Here is a 17,346-nt window from a genome sequence, read left to right as displayed (position 1 = left end):
TTGGAGAGCATGAGGCGTAAAGTGGAGAGTGTAATAGGGCGTCTCCGGTCTAAGACGGGGGAAAAGTTTTAATGAGACCTTTGAGGATGAGTTTGACTGACTGGTTTGCGAACAGGCTGGGAAAGCCGGGATCGGAACGCGAACGTTAAACTGAACTCCTGCTAAGAGGCCCCAGATGTATTGGGGTTTGAGGTGGCGATCAGTGGCGCAGTAGCACATGAAGGCACACACAGTGGAGATGAGAACAGTTTTAAGTGTGATGCCTACGGAAAAGCAAAACATCGCAAACGTTCTCCAAGCGAATCATATGTTTTGAGGGTGGACGCGCTAAGCCCTTCCTCATAAACCTGCTGATTCGAGGTGCCTTTCTAGGGGGCTTCTATTTAAGAGATAGAGAGGAGATGCAGGGGAGGAATCCTGACGGGTTGAGCGCTGGCTCCTGGGCAGAGGTTCCGGAACGTCTTGTGGGCTGACTGCGGTGATCTATGGATGAAATGAGAGATTAAGATGTGGATTAAACAATCGTCCGGAATCACTGCCGGCCTTACTGTAGATCATAAGATGCTGACCCGAAGGTCGACGGCCGGAATCAGCGCCGGACTTACGAGAACACTACCACTAAACAACGGCCGGAATCGCTGCCGGGCTTACTGTTCTCTGCTGGGCTTACTGTACATCATAAGATGCTTGACCCGAGAGCCACCGACCGGAATCAGGCCGGGCTTACGTACTACCACTAAACACCGGCCGGAATCGCTGCCGGGCTTACTGTACATCATAGGATGCTGACTCGGAAGTCGACGGCCGGAATCAGCGCCGGGCTTACGTGAACACTACCACTAAACCTTGCCGACACGATGGTCGATGACCTGCGATGCAGGGTTAAACATGCACAGATGAACACTACCACTAAATGTATAGATACCAGGAAAGAGAGATCTTGGATGGCCGTCTGGTTGTTGTAGGGATGAGGAATAATTACCTTGATTGCGGCAGGGTTGCTGCACCTATCCTGGACGAAGCCCTGAAATGCTATTAAGACACCACCACCAGTTATATGCATGTTTACCATAGGTAAACTGAGAGATCTAGGATTGCCGGCACGAGTCGATGTCCGGGGGAAGAGGGAGATGTAGACAATGTAATGCAGCTGTTAGCTTGAGTACAATGATACATGAATGTTATACCCTGGCTTATCGTAAGCCATGTGAGCATGAACCAATATAAATGAGACAATATGCGCAGCATAAAATGATGTATGCTTAGGTAAATACTGAAACATGACCCATGATATGGGACTAGCTTAATTAGCAGTTTAATTACGCCACGGTGAGACATAGATGCACTTGATTGGGTGATTAGACTGTCTTCTATCATCTTACGTGAACTTCTCTTTCTCCCTGAAGAAACTCCCCAAAAACCCCATGGATGGGCAGCATCCGTGAATAAAAAAAGTGAGTAGATACGGCCGCTGCTAATGTGTGGCGTTAATGCGGGTGGGGGGGGGTTGAAAGATTATTTTCCATGTGGTTCCTGGCGTGAGGTACTGGCAAAGCTGCGGTTGCACCTGGGGCATACAGACCTCGGATGAGCGTCCTTGCAGGACTGCAGATGTGGAGGAATGTACGATATGGGTGGTAGCAGACGTTTTCGTTAAAGTTATGACAAATCTTCTCGTCTTGCCTATGCTGCACCTGATGGCTTTGACTATTATTCCCGGAAAACAGCATGGGAAAGACTCTAGCCCAACAAAATAAAATACTCAGTTACCTCTAATCATTAACCCATGTTGTATAATTTAGTGAACTCTGTGTGTTGCTGCCAGCATACATGACACCTGACGTGGAAACGTTACTCGTGGATGGGGCTACAGAGCTGCTAGACAGTCGAAAACGGTGCATTCCTCTGTCTGAATGTGCTGCACTTTGATAAATGTTTAGACAAAAGCTAAACTCTTATTGCACTTTTGGCAACAAGCATTCTCCACGTCGCGACGGGTAAAGTTTAACCACACCTCGGAGCGCGTTCTCTCCGCCACCTCCGCAGAGTGCTCCGCTGCATGTAGCAGCTGCGTGTGTGTAAACTGCCCCGCCCCCTCGCACGCAGACCGGGGTGAGAGATCTCGTCTGATCGAAAATACATCATAGACGCATTTGTTTGTCTTTTGCATATTAGAAATTAGTTGGCGCCATCATCTCAGGTAACGCTGTGTTGAAGCTTGAAACTGCGTTAGTTACTGAGCATTGTAATGGGTAGTAATTACCCGACTGCATTAGTAATGCAAGTAATACGTTACTGAAACTCCATACTGTAACGCGTTACACCCAACACTGCCTGGAACTCACCTTACCCCTCTTGCCAGCGCTACTCTGACGCCTATTTAGTCACGGCCCGTACACACTACAGGCGTCAGAAAAGCTTGAAGCTGGGCGCGTCCGAGGCTTGACGCTTTCTCGCGCCCAAGGCGACCAACAACCAATCAGGAATCTCCCGCCCGCCCCCGGCATACAAAGCAAAAAAAAGCCCGGCTCTTCTTTACTATTGCCAAAATGGATGCCGGTTTTGTAGCAACGGTAGCGTTGGTTTATTCAATGTGTCGCAGGAGGCCACGTATAGTGCATCGCTGTTGGGTACATCCGATACTCAGAAAACGTCTGCAACGGGGGGAATACCACGTTCTTGTCCAAGAGATCCGCCTGGATGGTGTACTGTTTCAGCAGGATGAGCAAAGACGGTCCACTGATTGCAAAGGCAAACACCCGTATGCGTTTGTCAATCGGACCCGCCGAGCGACTCGCCATCTGCCTACGGTACGTTTTGTGTATTTCTACTTCTTTAATATGACTCTGTATATAAAGAGAGAGAATGCATGCAATGGATGAATGAAGTCTGTGATTTAGTTCAGATGAATGACATTAATTAAGATAGCTAGGTAAACGCAGTATTGCTCCCCTGTGTGTGTGTGTGTGTGTGTGTGTGTGTGTGTGTGTGTGTGTGTGTGTGTGTGTGTGTGTGTGTGTGTGTGTGTGTGTGTGTGTGTGTGTGTGTGTGTGTGTGTGTGTGTGTGTGTGTGTGTGTGTGTGTGTGTGTGTGTGTGTGTGTGTGTGTGTGTGTGTGTGTGTGTGTGTGTGGTGTAATTGTGTGTCTGTGATATGTTGGTGTGTGTGTGTCTGTCTGTGGTGTAATTGTGTGTGTCTGCGGTGTGTGTGTCTGCCTGTGGTGTAATTGTGTGTCTGTGGTGTGTCTGTGATGTGTGTGTGTCTGCCTGTGGTGTAATTGTGTGTCTGTGGTATGTTGGTGTGTCTGCGGTGTGTGTGTCTGTCTGTGATGTGTGTGTGTCTGCCTGTGTTGTAATTGTGTGTCTGTGGTGTGTGTGTCTGCCTGTGGTGTAATTGTGTGTCTGTGGTATGTTGGTGTGTCTGTGATGTGTGTGTGTCTGCCTGTGATGTAATTGTGTGTCTGTGGTATGTTGGTGTGTGTGTCTGTGGTATGTTGGTGTGTCTGTGTGTGTCTGCCTGTGGTGTAATTGTGTGTCTGTGATGTGTGTCTGTGGTATGTTGGTGTGTGTATAACTTTTTTATTTTTTAAATCATGTATATTACTTTTTTCTCAGGTACCTGGCAACCGGTGACTCGTACAGGACCATAGCATTCAGCTATCGGGTCGGGCATACAACAGTGGCTGTCATCGTGAAGGAGGTTGCGGGTGCCATCTGGACCGCGCTGGTCGAGGAGACCATGCCGGTACCACAGACGGAGGACTGGAGAGCCATCGCTGCTGGGTTCCAGGAGCGCTGGAACTTTCCAAATTGCGTTGGTGCCATTGATGGGAAGCACGTGGTGATCCAGGCTCCGGCACATTCTGGGTCCCTCTACTTCAACTACGAGTCCACCCACTCCTTGGTACTGCTGGCTGTCGTGGATGCCCAGTACCTCTTCAGGGTAGTGGATGTCGGAGGTTTTGGAAGGAGCAGCGACGGTGGAAGCCTGCGGAATTCCGCTTTTGGAGAGAGCCTCCGAGATGGCAGTCTGCAGCTCCCACCTGACACCGTCATCCCAGGAGCAGAGCGGCTGGGCCTTCTTCCCCATGTGTTCGTTGGAGATGAGGCTTTTCCGCTGATGGACAACCTGCTGCATCCGTTCCCTGGACGTCACCTCACAGGAGGCTGTTCAACTACCGCCTCGGCCAGGTTGGTGGTTGAATGTGCGTTTGGCATCCTCTCATCTCAGTGGAGAATGTTCCGGCGTGTCATCACCACCAGCCCGGAGGTAACAGAGTTGTGTGTGAAGGCCACCTGTGTGTTGCACAACTTCCTCCGCAGGAAGACAATAGGAAGGTCATCACGCACACCTGTCGTCGCAAAGTCGAGTGATGAAGCTCCAACCCTGTGCGATGCACCTATGATGGGCTCAAACAACGCCACACGCCGATCCATCCAACTGCGGGACACCTTCTGCTCCTATTTGAATGAGGAGGGTGCAGTGTCATGGCAGCAGAACGTGGTGTAGGGTCACCCTGGCTCCTCCAAACCAAAAGCTCTTTTTAGAGCTACCCATTTTCTTTAAAGAGCAAATGTTCCAAATGAGCCATTTTAAAATCAAACATTGCTAATAAACATGTTTCTTGAATTGATATTATTATATTATGATATGACTAACAACCTTTTTCTTTCAGCCCTGTTTTTACTGATAAACCACTCATAATTTCAATATGTTTTCACATGACCAATTACAGAAGAAAGCACATTATATATACCGACATACATGAAGCTTCTGGTATGTTGCAACTGACAAACCACATGAACAAGTGAAGACACAGTATAGCCATAACATACTTGAAATAATGTTTTATTTGGTGAATTTGAGTGAAGTGTGTGTGATGAGTGTAAAAAAATTGAATGTGGATCAGTATGTGTGAAAAAATTATACATTGTTCTCCTGGTCCACCTCAAAAATGAGCTGGTGTACCCCGAGGCGGACTCTTGCCCTCTGTGCCTTTGTCATCTGCCTCATGGTGGGCAAGAGGCTCTTGAAGAATTGAAAGTCCTCGTCCTCCTCCACCACTAGTGGGGTTGGCTGGGCCATTGGTCACAGCAGACAGCAGACTTCTTTCATCTTTTCTTGCAGACGTTCTCTAATGAAATGAAATGAAATAATAAAGTTAATAAATAATAAAGTGAATTTCTTTAATTTACTAAATTATTCCTCCATTAATGAATGCTATTTTTATGCTACATTCCATTCTGGCTAAATATACTGTCTATGCTTGATAGCTGTGAATCAAATCAAGTTTTATTTATATAACACATTTATAAACGATGTTTGGTCGAGCCAAAGTGCTGTACATATAATAAAATTAGCCTACAGTAGAGACACTTTACAGCAAATAAAACAACACAGATTGTTCAGAATATCAGTATGAGAAAAACGACACCCTCTGCATGTATTATGTTATATTATATATTATGCTTATACTTATATTATATATAATATTTTTTTATTATTATATTAATATATATTATATGTTATGCTACATTACTAGCTGGCTAAATATACTGCCTATGTTTGATAGCTGTGCATGTATTATATGTTATGTTATATATTATGCTTATACTTATTATAATATTTTTTTATTAATATATATGATATTGTAGTGCCGAGAGATATGGGAGTCGAAGGTGGTCACCACAATATGTTATTATGCTACATTACTAGCTGTCTGTTCAATGATAAAACGAAGTAAACTGGATATAAACTCTCCAAACAGTTGAAAACCTACCAGTTTCACCAACTGTCTCTGCCACCTCCCGCCATGCCTGGTTCCTCCGGTTTAGGTCCCGGTAGGTGAACAGAGTACAGTCATACAAGACTGGGACATTTGCCACGGAAATGATTAATTTGTCCTCCATTTTCTGACATAAGGAAAATAGTCGCGACCTGCATACACGCGGTTTGATTGGCTAGTGCTTGTAATGACGGGAATTCAAAAACGGGATTTGATTGGCTGACGCCAGCTTCGAGCAAGCCTCGAGCCTCAAAAGTTGAACATTGTTGAACTTTTGACGCCGATAGACGCTCGCGAGGCTTGCAACGCCTTGCCATGCTACCCACAATGCAGTTCGGCGAATTTTGAAAATATCCTACGTCACCCCATTCAAATGAATGGGCGAAGCGTTGGAAGCCTTTTTTGACGCCTGTAGTGTGTACGGGCCGTGAGACGCAGGAAGAAGTAGCTTCAATGGGATGTAGCTTGAGCCCAGCCTGCCTGCAGGAGGGGTTGTGGTTTGAAGCCAGAATGGGTAAAGCTTCGCATGCGATGAGGACCCGTTTCGCGTGAAGCCGGAAGCGCGCATTTGAGCGGCCCTGAAGCCAGTGATACCCTCTTGAGAGACTGAAGGCGTACGTCAATTGTTTGGGTGAAGTAGCCCGTTTCCATTAAGCCGGAGGAACTTCCGTGGAGCCCGATTTCCTTGTCTTTTCCTCCCGCGTCCGGGTTTGCGGGGCGGCCGGCTGGAACCGCTAGCCGACTGGGGAACGCCGCCTGTAGCTTAATCCGCCAGACTGCGGAGCTGATGAATAATGCCTGGAGCTGGGACGAAGCTCTGCTGCTGGTTGCGCGTTGACACCTGGAAGACAGCTGATAGAACAGGGGAGAGCATATATAGAGGGATTAACAGGTGCGATCATTAGGCTTGTAAATGGAGGGGGCGTGATAGGTTAGCTGAGGAGTGGCGCTCCCTGTCATTTAGATGCAGGGAGCAAGTATTGCCATGGCGAGCAATACGGAGTGTTAGGTCTTCCTATCTGAACTTGCGCTAAGCTTCATATGTCTGGCTTTATCTGTTGTTTTGAACATTGCAGACTGAAGCTCAGCGCTAACTTTTATACGTTCTGCCTTGGCTCCAAAAACCATTACCTCAGTTTTATCTTTGTTTAATTGGAGAAAGTTCTGACACATCCAGTCATTTATGTGTTCAATGCACTTACTCAGTGTTTGAATTGGAGCATAGTCTCATGGTGAAATGGTTACGTAAATGTGTGTGTCATCTGCATAGCTATGGTAACTTATGTTGTTGTTCTTCATTATCTGAGCCAGTGGTAGCATGTAGACGTTAAAGAGAAGAGGCCCCAAGATTACAAATATTACACACCAGAAAACACAGAAATATCCATGAAATACACATACAGTATAGGCTATAAACAACTAAAGGGATAATTGGGAAGGCATTACAAATGTAAATATATTTTAAATAATAAAACAATCCCACCACTACAGGTATCTACAGGAGAAGAGGGAATTCTCTCCACAAAATGTGAATGCCCACATGGAGAATGGAAATGCAGTTGCATTAGCCATCTTTGCCATCCACAATGTCAGCTGCACTGACTCCCCCTGTCAGTGGAAGAAGCCAAAGGCAGCTAAACGTACGCATTCAGTGGAGGAGCTATTTCCTCCAACCAATAACTCATTCAACCCGCTGACAAGAGAGCCCAAAGCGTGTGACTGCTTCCCTTAGTGCCAGGGTGCGAGGGCAACAACAGGCCCTTGATGGTGTTTTGTCTGTACAGTGCGGGACTATGAATGAATGTGAGGGCGTCAGGGCATTCACCACTGCAACCCAGATGCAGGTCCATGAGTCAGGTTTGTGGCTCTCCCAATCAGGAGTGTTGGGGGCATCTCCAGATGGTCTGGTAGGGTCTCCCGCTGTGCTGGAGGTAAAGTGTCTCTACGGAGCCAGGGAAATGACAATTAGTGAAGCATTGCAAATCAAGGGCTTCTGTGTCAGTAAGGAAGGAGTAACATTCAGCCTGCGTGAGGAACATCCTTACTGGCACCAAGTGCAAGGTCAGCTTCACCTCACTGCAAGAAAGAAGAAGAAATTAAGAAATTGTGAATCGTTTTTCATTTACATTTACTCACCTTTGCAATGTTGTGGTTGTTAGAGTGTTAGGTTTCCTGTCAGCTCGTCTGTTGGGAAGATATAAAATATTAGTTTCATGGAAGTCACACCGTCACATATAAGAGCATTAAGACATACAGTACATAGGCTAAAACAAAACATCTAAAGATATAACCTTGCACTTTGTCTCGTGAACATTTTCACTATTTTGACATTTTTATAGATGAAAATTGAACTAAAGAAATAAAGGTAGATTAATCCATATTGAAAATAGGTGTCAGCTGCTACACTAATTATAATAGTTATATTTCTTAATTAAGATAAGATATTACTGTATTGATCCCAATTTTGGAAATGTTTGTGTTGCAGCAGCATAACAAGAAAAACAAAATATAAGTTATTATATATACAAAAGTATGTGAGGGATGGAATATTAAATTGAATATAAATGTAAAATGTACATGTGATGTTACGTCCAAGAGAAGCGATGGAGCGGAGAGTTCTCTGCCAGCCAGCGGTGATTTGTTATTAGTTCAATATGTCAAACTGATTTCCCTGACTACAATCTTTAGTTACATGGTGAAACGTTATGCTGCTTGTACTAATTAGACTTATCATATAAGCCACACAGGTTTTAATAGGATGTATTCATTATCTTTACTTATGTTGCGGTCTTTTCAGCAGCGCCATCTCTAAAACAGCGATACAGTCACTACCCATCATTTACATTTCACCGTGACACGGACAAAAATGTAACGTCAGCTTACCTCATGGCACGAATCCAGACTCTCCTTTGGAAAACATTGTCCGGGGAACGATAGAACGAGCACGTTTCATGCAAAGACCTGTGGCTGCAACCCGGAGCAAAGCAACAAACCATTGCGTAGCTAACTAGTAGCGCTAGCTTTAGCTGACGTTAGCTAACGAAACGAACTGCCGAGTAAAATTGGAAAACACTGGTAATTAATTATTCTATAATTTGTAAAACTACGGTCTTAAAAACGACAATTTCAAAAATACAGATTCTAATGGTCAGATATAGATATACAGATACTAAAGATAGGCAGGTACTTGCTTTCAAGCAGAACACAGGGGAAAACAAACTTAGCGGGAGTGTTTACGTGTGTAGGCGTAATGACGTACAACGGCCTCGACCATGTCTGTAGTCCTATTCAGCCACTCGGTAACAACCATCGTTTTTCAGACACGTAAACTCTTCACAAATCACCAGTGGGGTCACTGCTGATGTATCTACTGTCGTAGAACAAAATGTGATTTATCTCTTAAATTTGTGTCAACCACAGACCTTATTTCGAGCTATTTTCCAAAACCCTATGGAGAAAATGCATTGCTTTTTTGACGAAGGAACCGGAAGTGCTAAAAATGCTAACTTACTTCCGGGTTTTACGACGCGTCACTGCGGTTCTCTATGGCAACTGCGCCAACTCGCCTCGCTCTCAAGGCTGTGGGCGTCTTTGTCCCGCGAGATTTCAAAGTCTCATGTGGGCGAGCCTCCAGAGCAAGTCGGACAAAATGACTAACCATCATGCAACACACTAGCAAGACGTTGATCGTAACTGCGCAGGTCTGCGCAGGTCTTGCTTGTCTCAAATAAGCCTACTGTAAAAAGTACAACCAATCCGTTTAGCCGCCGGCTAAAGTAACTGGATGGCCTACCTGCCTGTCAGCCTTCCATCGGGGCACAAACTTATCTCGTGCCCTCATTGGTCATGTGTGCGTTCGTGTGTGTTGGAGGAGGGGCTCTGTAAGGAAGTGGCAGATGTTCTCCGGTTGTGTATTTTCAAATTCTAGCGATCTCGAGCCGGTTTCTCAAATGTACCTACCCCACCTTTAACTGTTACCCCAAAATATACAGGATGATATTTACAGATACAAAACAAATACTACATGATTTTCCTATGTGCCATTTTTAGATTGAAAATCTTAGGTATACACAGACATTCATATATTAAAAAATATATTATCAAAGGTGATACTCTTTAGCTGTGCATAAATATCAGTACTGTATGCAACATGAAAGAATATGTTTGTATAAGACATCTTACTACAAATGTCACTGTCTAAAAATGTTGGTAAACTAAAAGTTAATGTACAGCGAATGGGGAGAGTTTCTACTTTTAGATATGGTAACGCTCGAAAGAAAATTAAGCCTGTTGCTGACGGTTATAACTTGGAACAATTTTAAATACTTGTCATTTGTAACTGCCATACTTTTAAAAATACAACAAATCAACAGTTGTGTATAGATAAAATAGAACTATTAACGTAACAATACCTTAAAAGTTAAAGCTATAGTTTATTGCGCCTCAATTTTCTAACTGCAAAAATTCTCACTGACTCCACAACTCTATCTCGCGAGAGTTCCCCAAATAAAATGATAGAGCTATGTAATCAGAATTTATTTATGAGTGGATGTTGTAAAACATTATTTGTGTGTTTTAGAAACAGAAATTAATATTTGTGTCAGTGCCATTAATATACGTTTATATATTCAATGTGTAGAATGGGAGCTTATGCATACACATGACATCATTACTCTGAACGGAATAGCATGTTTAACGGTTTGATAATTGGTCGATTAAAATAATTTAATGTGCATAAGGTGCATAAGGTGTTCTTCACAAATGTTGGACCTAACGAGTGTTTGGATTTATTTATTTTGGGTCCATCGATCATTGATTGGACGCTCAAGCGATGCTGCAAAAAGTACCACATTTACACCAGTAGATGGCAGCAAAACCACAGCTTGCACAGACTCCACGACTAGTCACACAAACCCATCTGAGAAGTGGCATTATTGTTCTTCAGAAAGTGCACATTTGCTGAAGTCAGAGGTGGGAAGTACATTTACTCAAGTACTGTAGTTAAGTACACTTTTGAGATACTTGTACTTTACTTGAGTATATAGTCTACTCCACTACCTACAATTCAGAGGTATATCTTGTACTTTTACTCAACTACATTTATTTAATACCGTTAGTTACTTTGCATAGTTGGGCTAATGATGTGAAATATAATCAATACTTAAAAAATACTTTAGTTACTCCTGGAGTAAATTCACAAGCTACCCTGCGGTATTCAAAGTCATTAAAACTACCTGCACCTTAGCTTTGATAACACTTTAATCTGCATCAATAATTATAATCAACACATATTATTCTGAAATGGGCCAATTTGCATATTGCGTACTTTTGGTACTTTAAAGGTAGGGTATGTAAGTTTGAGAAACCGTCTCGAGATACACTTTTTGTTATATTCCATGGCAATGAATATCTTAAGTGCTTTGACAAAAAATCTATAAAAAAATGTCATCTGTGGAAGCCGTAGTACTGTAAAAAGCACGACCAATCATTTTAGCCGGCCCGGCCCAGCCTTCCATCTGTGCACAAACTTATTTCGTGCCCTCATTGGTCATGTGCGCGTTCGTGTGTGTTGGAGGAGGGGCTCTATAAGGAAGTGGCAGATTTTCTCCGGTCGTGTATTTTCAAATTCTAGCGATCTCGAGCCGGTTTTTCAAACTTACATACCCTAACTTTAAGTATATTTTGAAGCTAATACTTATGTAATTGTACTTGAGTAACATTTTGAATGCAGGACTTTTACTTGTAACAGAGAAAGATCTGATAACTTCTTCCACCTCTGTCTGAAATACATAAGGTCCTGCTAATGAAAGGGTATTGTGGCTCTCAGTCTCAGGGTCTGATTCAACAATCATCCTCAGAGTCAGAAAAAAATGTATCTGCAGCCACACCTTTGCACGCTCATTAACACATCAGGCTTTGACAGTTTTCTTGCTCTGGTAGCAGAAACGCCACAACTCTGCAGTAGCTAGGGTCAAATCGTCACCAGATGGCGGCAGGTTCTCACCAAAAATGTGTTTTCTGGCACTTTTCACTCTTCAAATGTCTTAGCACCTAAAAGTCTCTACTTTGAAATTGAAGATGTGATGAAGATGTTATTTGAAAAGTTGTTTTTTTGTGTTCATGCTATTTGCTAATAACATTATCACAAGACCCTCTATCATGGCTGGAATATAATATTTGCATTCCTCAACTTTGCAGCCCACCTGTCCCTTTCAAACTCAGTTTCTCTTGTTTAATTATTTTTCTTCTGAGGAACACTTTAATATGTATCATAGTTTCATAGGGCGTGGGTCTGTTGTGTCTGCTTCTATAAACTAAATAGAGTTAAAATGCAGCTCTAATCAGTTTTTTAAATGTGGTTTTGTCATAATCCTATATAGGGGAGAAGGGGGTAAATTGAGCCAGTGGGTAAATTGAACCACCCCCTGTAACCAGGCAACGCCTTATAGTTGTAATCAAGTGACCAGAAATTATGCAAGCTCCACCCATTTCTCATTGCCTGTGAAAGAGAGATACTCATTGTGGTCTGGTAAGTAAACATTTTTACAAAAAAACGTTTTTTGCTTGTCAAAGTAAATGTTCTAGATGTCAGCTATATCGGCTGTCATGTCAAAAAAAAAGTATCCAGGTTGAAACACATGTATGTTTATATGTTGGCAGAGTATTAAACCATGTGAATCATTAAGCTAAAGATGACTCTGAATTGTAATGCCAGGCTATTTTTTCTAAAATGGTGGCTATGGGGTAAAGTGAACCATGGGCCTTGGGGTAAGTTGAGCCAGTTTTTCAATGGAGAAATTAATGAAAGTAGGCCAAGTTGATAATAAGAGCTCATTGTCGGCTACATTTAAAGTTGAATTTACCCTGTGTTTGATTGGTAAGATGTATGAAATGGTATCACCATTTGTATGACTACTTTTCCTTTTAACATGTTAAAAAAAAATCAATCAATTCAATCGAAATTTATATTAAAGATATTTGAAAAACTAAACTTGTATTTGGTATGTTATTTATTGTTTATAGTTACCTTTAAGATTTGTTGTAGGTATGCCCAGGTTTGAACAGGTATGCCCAGGTTTGAACAGTGGTCCAATTTACCCCTGATCTGGATCAACTTACCCCTACACTGGGGCAAGTTGAGCCACAAGACTTTTTTTTTTAAGAAGTAATATTTTCACTGCCCTTGATCAAATATTAATTATTATCATTGCCATTGATAGGAGACATCCTGAAGGTGTGTGTTTTCATTTTTACTATGTGTCATTTCTCCTTGCTTAGAGGACAGCATAACTAAAAAATGGCTCAATTTACCCCACTCTCCCCTACTGTGCTGCCAGTAGATATGATGATGAATAAAATAGCCTACATTTCTAAACTGTGCTGTTATGTCATATTGTGTCTATGTCTATGTGTTACATAATCATAGATATCATGATGTAATACTAAAAGATGCTAAAGATCAAATAGCTTCCCCTATTCCTCCTCGAAAATATCAAAACAATATAGGCTACTTAATATGGACGTGTTTATGTAATACTTTCCATTGATTAATGATTATCAATGTAATCTGGTTACGGGGATTTTTGTGTGGATACAGCTGGGACACACACACGCTAACGATCAGTAGGCCTCTCACTTTTGTTAAAATTAAATACAAATAAAAACACATAGGCTACAGGCTGTTCAGTCACTGTCTATTCAGAATTAAATGTGTAGGGATGCTAGCCCAGAACATCAAGGCAGGGTTGTTTGGCTGTTTAGGATTTCCACGTGGTGACCCCAGCACTTCAAGGGGAGGATGAGACAAAAATGTAATTATGAGGGGAGAAGAAGAAACAGGTCCACATGGCCCCGGGGACCGGCATGACCTCTGTGAGCGGATAGTTCAAATTAGACCAGCATTGTCACCTCTGACCCGGATGTTTTAAATTAATGGGAAAATAAAAGCGAGTTAACGCTGGTCTAAGCTCTGATAAGTTCTTATTTATTTGATGCATTTGCGCAATCCCACTACCTGTCCAGCTACCAGTCTGCACATCTGACGCGTCCTCATACCTTCTCAGATTTGTGGTGCAAATCAGAAGCGTGTTCTCTGTAAACTCCTCTCCACAATCCTGCTGCGCAATTGAAGTTAATTCTCCGGAGTGAGTCTCGGGTTCATGTTTCGCCACAGCTTTGTAAACTTAGATCATATGGGGTCACTGCGAGGTTGGAGTGGCCCTGTAGCCGTGCGTCCAGTCTCCAAAGATCAGTTACAATGTAATGGCAAAGGAATGTCGCTCAGTCCCGGCTGTTGCATGGAGCTTTTGGCACTAATTACAACCAATTTGAGACTGGAGTGTCATTTTATTTTCTTCAGAAACATCGTGTGCATGCATTTACATTTTATAGGCACATATCTTGACTACTGTATGAAGAACTGCTTGATGATGCAATTATTATACACCTTAAAGTGAAATTAGGCATCAAAGTATACTTTTTTTATCCAGATTTAAATAAACTAATTATTAATATTTATATACTGAAGCCATATATAATGCCTGTCAATGCTTGTATCTGAAATTAATTAAAATAATGTGTAACCCTTATTTAATTTCTTCAGTATGTCCAGTTAAATTAAATTTCAGTGAATGGAAAATCCAATTGCAGGTCAATAATCTCTCTCTCCCTCTCCCTTTCTCTCTATCACACACACACACACACACACACACACACACACACACACACACACACACACACACACACACACACACACACACACACACACACACACACACACACACACACACACACACACACACACACACACACACACACAGTGTCCGTGCTGTCCACACCATCACTCTGCTGAGGTATCCCTGGTTCCCTGTGGTGTGTGCATGTCGCAGGCCTCGGTGTTATTGATCCTGATTGGGCCTCACAGGAGGAGATTCCGGCCTGCCATTGACCCACGCTTCTCCATGTTTCCACCCTTCTCTCAGATCATGAGAGGCAGCCGTCTCCTCCAGCCTGCTTGCTTGCGTGAGATTTCTGATTGTCAGATGGAAGAGGGAGAAGGGGGGGGGGGAAATGAACTTACGACAGGTTTTTCTGCAAAATCACTAGCAGGTCTTGTCTGAGTAGTCCGCTCTGACGTTTTTCTGGCTTGGTGACTGTCAAAACATCCCCCATGCCTTCATACCCTCCCTCCTTCTCCTTACAAAGCCTGTGGCTCAAACAGGCTGCTCTCCTCTTCAAAGTAAAACTTCTCCTCCATGTGGCCTGTGTTGAATTTTTTTGTTGACGGCGGTCCAGTGCTTATGAACTCCTTGTAAGGGTCCTTCTTGTCATCCCTGCCTAAGCACTTAAAAAGTCCCATGGCAATGAATGAGTAAAAGATCATGACAAACAGGATGTAAAAGTAAGCATTGTCGTAAGAGTCCCTGGAGTTGGAGACGGGGGGCGCTGGACTGGTGATGGACAGAGGACTCACTGTGGTGCTGGAAATAGTCATGTTGATTTGCTGTCGATTGATGTCCATACCAGACTCCTCCATAATCTGATTACATCTGGAGAGAAGAGACAGCAGGAGGGTCCGGTTCATGAGTTTCATCCCAAAATACAAGGTGGACACAGACCTGACGGCAACAAAATAGACATTAGACAGAAAATGGAAAGGGGAACTGAGGAAGGACCACAGATGGAAAGTTTGAGAGGCAGGCACTCAGTACTTTAGGAAAGGCACGCTGTGAGTCACCCACCCACTCTTCAAGAGACTTGATAAGGGGGTATTTCAGAGATAAAGCCCAATCCTTTTCTGTCCTATTGGATGCAGCCAAAATATCATGAAGCACAGCAATGACCTCGTTTTGAAAAGGATTTTCACAAATCTTTCATCAGAAATGAATCTGAATCAGTCAAAAACTCTAAGATTACAATTCTTCTAGCACATTTTTGCTCAAGCTCCCTTTCAACTATTTTTTCTTATGTTTTTTTTTTTTTGCCGGCCGGCCTCTTTGTGCTCCTTCCTTCACTTTCAATTTGGGCTCTTGGAAGCTGCAGAGACGCTTGGATTGTTGTCAGCTCCGGTCAAGTAGTCTACTCATTTCAAAGAGTGTTGGGGTCAGAGGTTAAGTTGTCTCCAGTGTGTTGCTGCTTGACTGACACTCCACTCCAAAGCAATCCCTTTGGCTTTCTCACTCATTGTGTCTTACAAGTTGAGCACTTGTAAAAAAAGAAAAAAAAGTTTAAAGAAAAGTTTGTAGAGGGTAAAGAAAATAGTGAAATGTGATCTTGCCTTGATCTTATCTGTTAGCTGTGTTGGACACTGAGCATAAACATGCAAACAAACACACAAATACATGCAGTGAAATATTTTAAAACATAACAAACATGCAATGTATTCTCATGCGTGGACACTTTATACCATGAATGACATGGACAGCTGCATACCTGATCCCTAAACCTACAAAAAAGAAAAGAAAAAACCCAGACAAGGGAGTGATAAAAATGCACCGGTGATATCTGTAACCTTTTGAGGAGTCTGCCAACTGGGTGAACAGTGTTTTCCCGTTCTGTTTGGCAGTGAGAGCCAAAACCCTTCTGAACTCTACAGCCATGTCAGTGACTGATGTCCTGGTGTGACTATGGGCCGCTGTGCTTATATAATTTACAGCAGCTCTGCTTTAGTCATTAGGGGTGTGAAGGAGCCCCTAGGGAGCAGGAATTTGTCCAAAAGGAGTGTTTATGAAAGGAGATATATTTATGATTTAGTGCTCAAGGAGTGTGCAGCTCTCAGAGTGTGTATTGTCACTATCCTGCTCATCCACATTTAGATAGGAGGGGGTAACAGCTGGCATGTGGAAAATGGGAAGAAAAAAATAAAATGTTTGAGTTTAACAGAGTAAAAGAAGAGGAACATTCTTCAAATGATTTGTAATACTTTAATTGTAAATTGTATTTATCTGGTTTTCTGTTCAATCATGCTTTCTCTAAAATGTCTGGAAATGAAAGTCTACATTTTGCTTAAAAGCCTTTCTTAAATTCCGAGAGCAACATTCTGAGGCCTTTTTACATAATTGATTTATTTAATGATTGATTTGAGTCTTATCCAAACATGTTAAGTCTATAAATGCTAGAAATAAAATCCCATGTATTTAGAATCCCATTAATGACACTCAAAATCATAACTTTGTACAATTTTATATAGTTTATTATAAATAGTAAATAGTGCTGTATTGTACACAAAACTTCTTACAAGAAAATCATTTTACATCAATGGAAATGGAAATTATACAAAAGAAAAAACATGTATAAGGAACATTGTGTAAGACTTAAGAGCACTTTATACAAAACACACAGAAGATACATAACACTTGAACAATGCTAAATAAATAAGAAATGGAACTAATGTTTGCAAGTTCCTGGTGAAAACTAACTTAACACATGCAAAATAAAAAATAAAAAATTAACTGTCAAACTGAATAATGTATTCACTGGCAGAGAATTTGTTGGCTTAACGACATCACGACTACATTTGCTATTTCTCGTAACTTGATGATTTCCCCTGATTGATCAATGCAC

The 17,346-nt window shown here is 42.3% G+C and overlaps 1 long non-coding RNA gene across 1 annotated transcript; it reads right to left on the bottom strand.

The window, feature by feature from the left end:
- Positions 1–14,110: 14,110 nt before the first annotated feature.
- On the bottom strand, positions 14,111–15,469 carry LOC139435572 (uncharacterized). Its single transcript, XR_011644804.1, has 2 exons — positions 15,257–15,469; positions 14,111–14,814 (listed from the first exon to the last, which is right to left on the bottom strand). It is a non-coding gene; the product is annotated as an uncharacterized lncRNA (long non-coding RNA).
- Between the last annotated feature and the right edge of the window lie 1,877 nt (positions 15,470–17,346).

The sequence above is a fragment of the Pseudochaenichthys georgianus genome, chromosome 17, assembly GCF_902827115.2.
Source record: "Pseudochaenichthys georgianus chromosome 17, fPseGeo1.2, whole genome shotgun sequence".
NCBI lineage: Eukaryota > Metazoa > Chordata > Actinopteri > Perciformes > Channichthyidae > Pseudochaenichthys > Pseudochaenichthys georgianus.
Note: the sequence above shows the minus strand (reverse complement) of the source record. Positions and strands in the feature narration are given on the sequence as shown.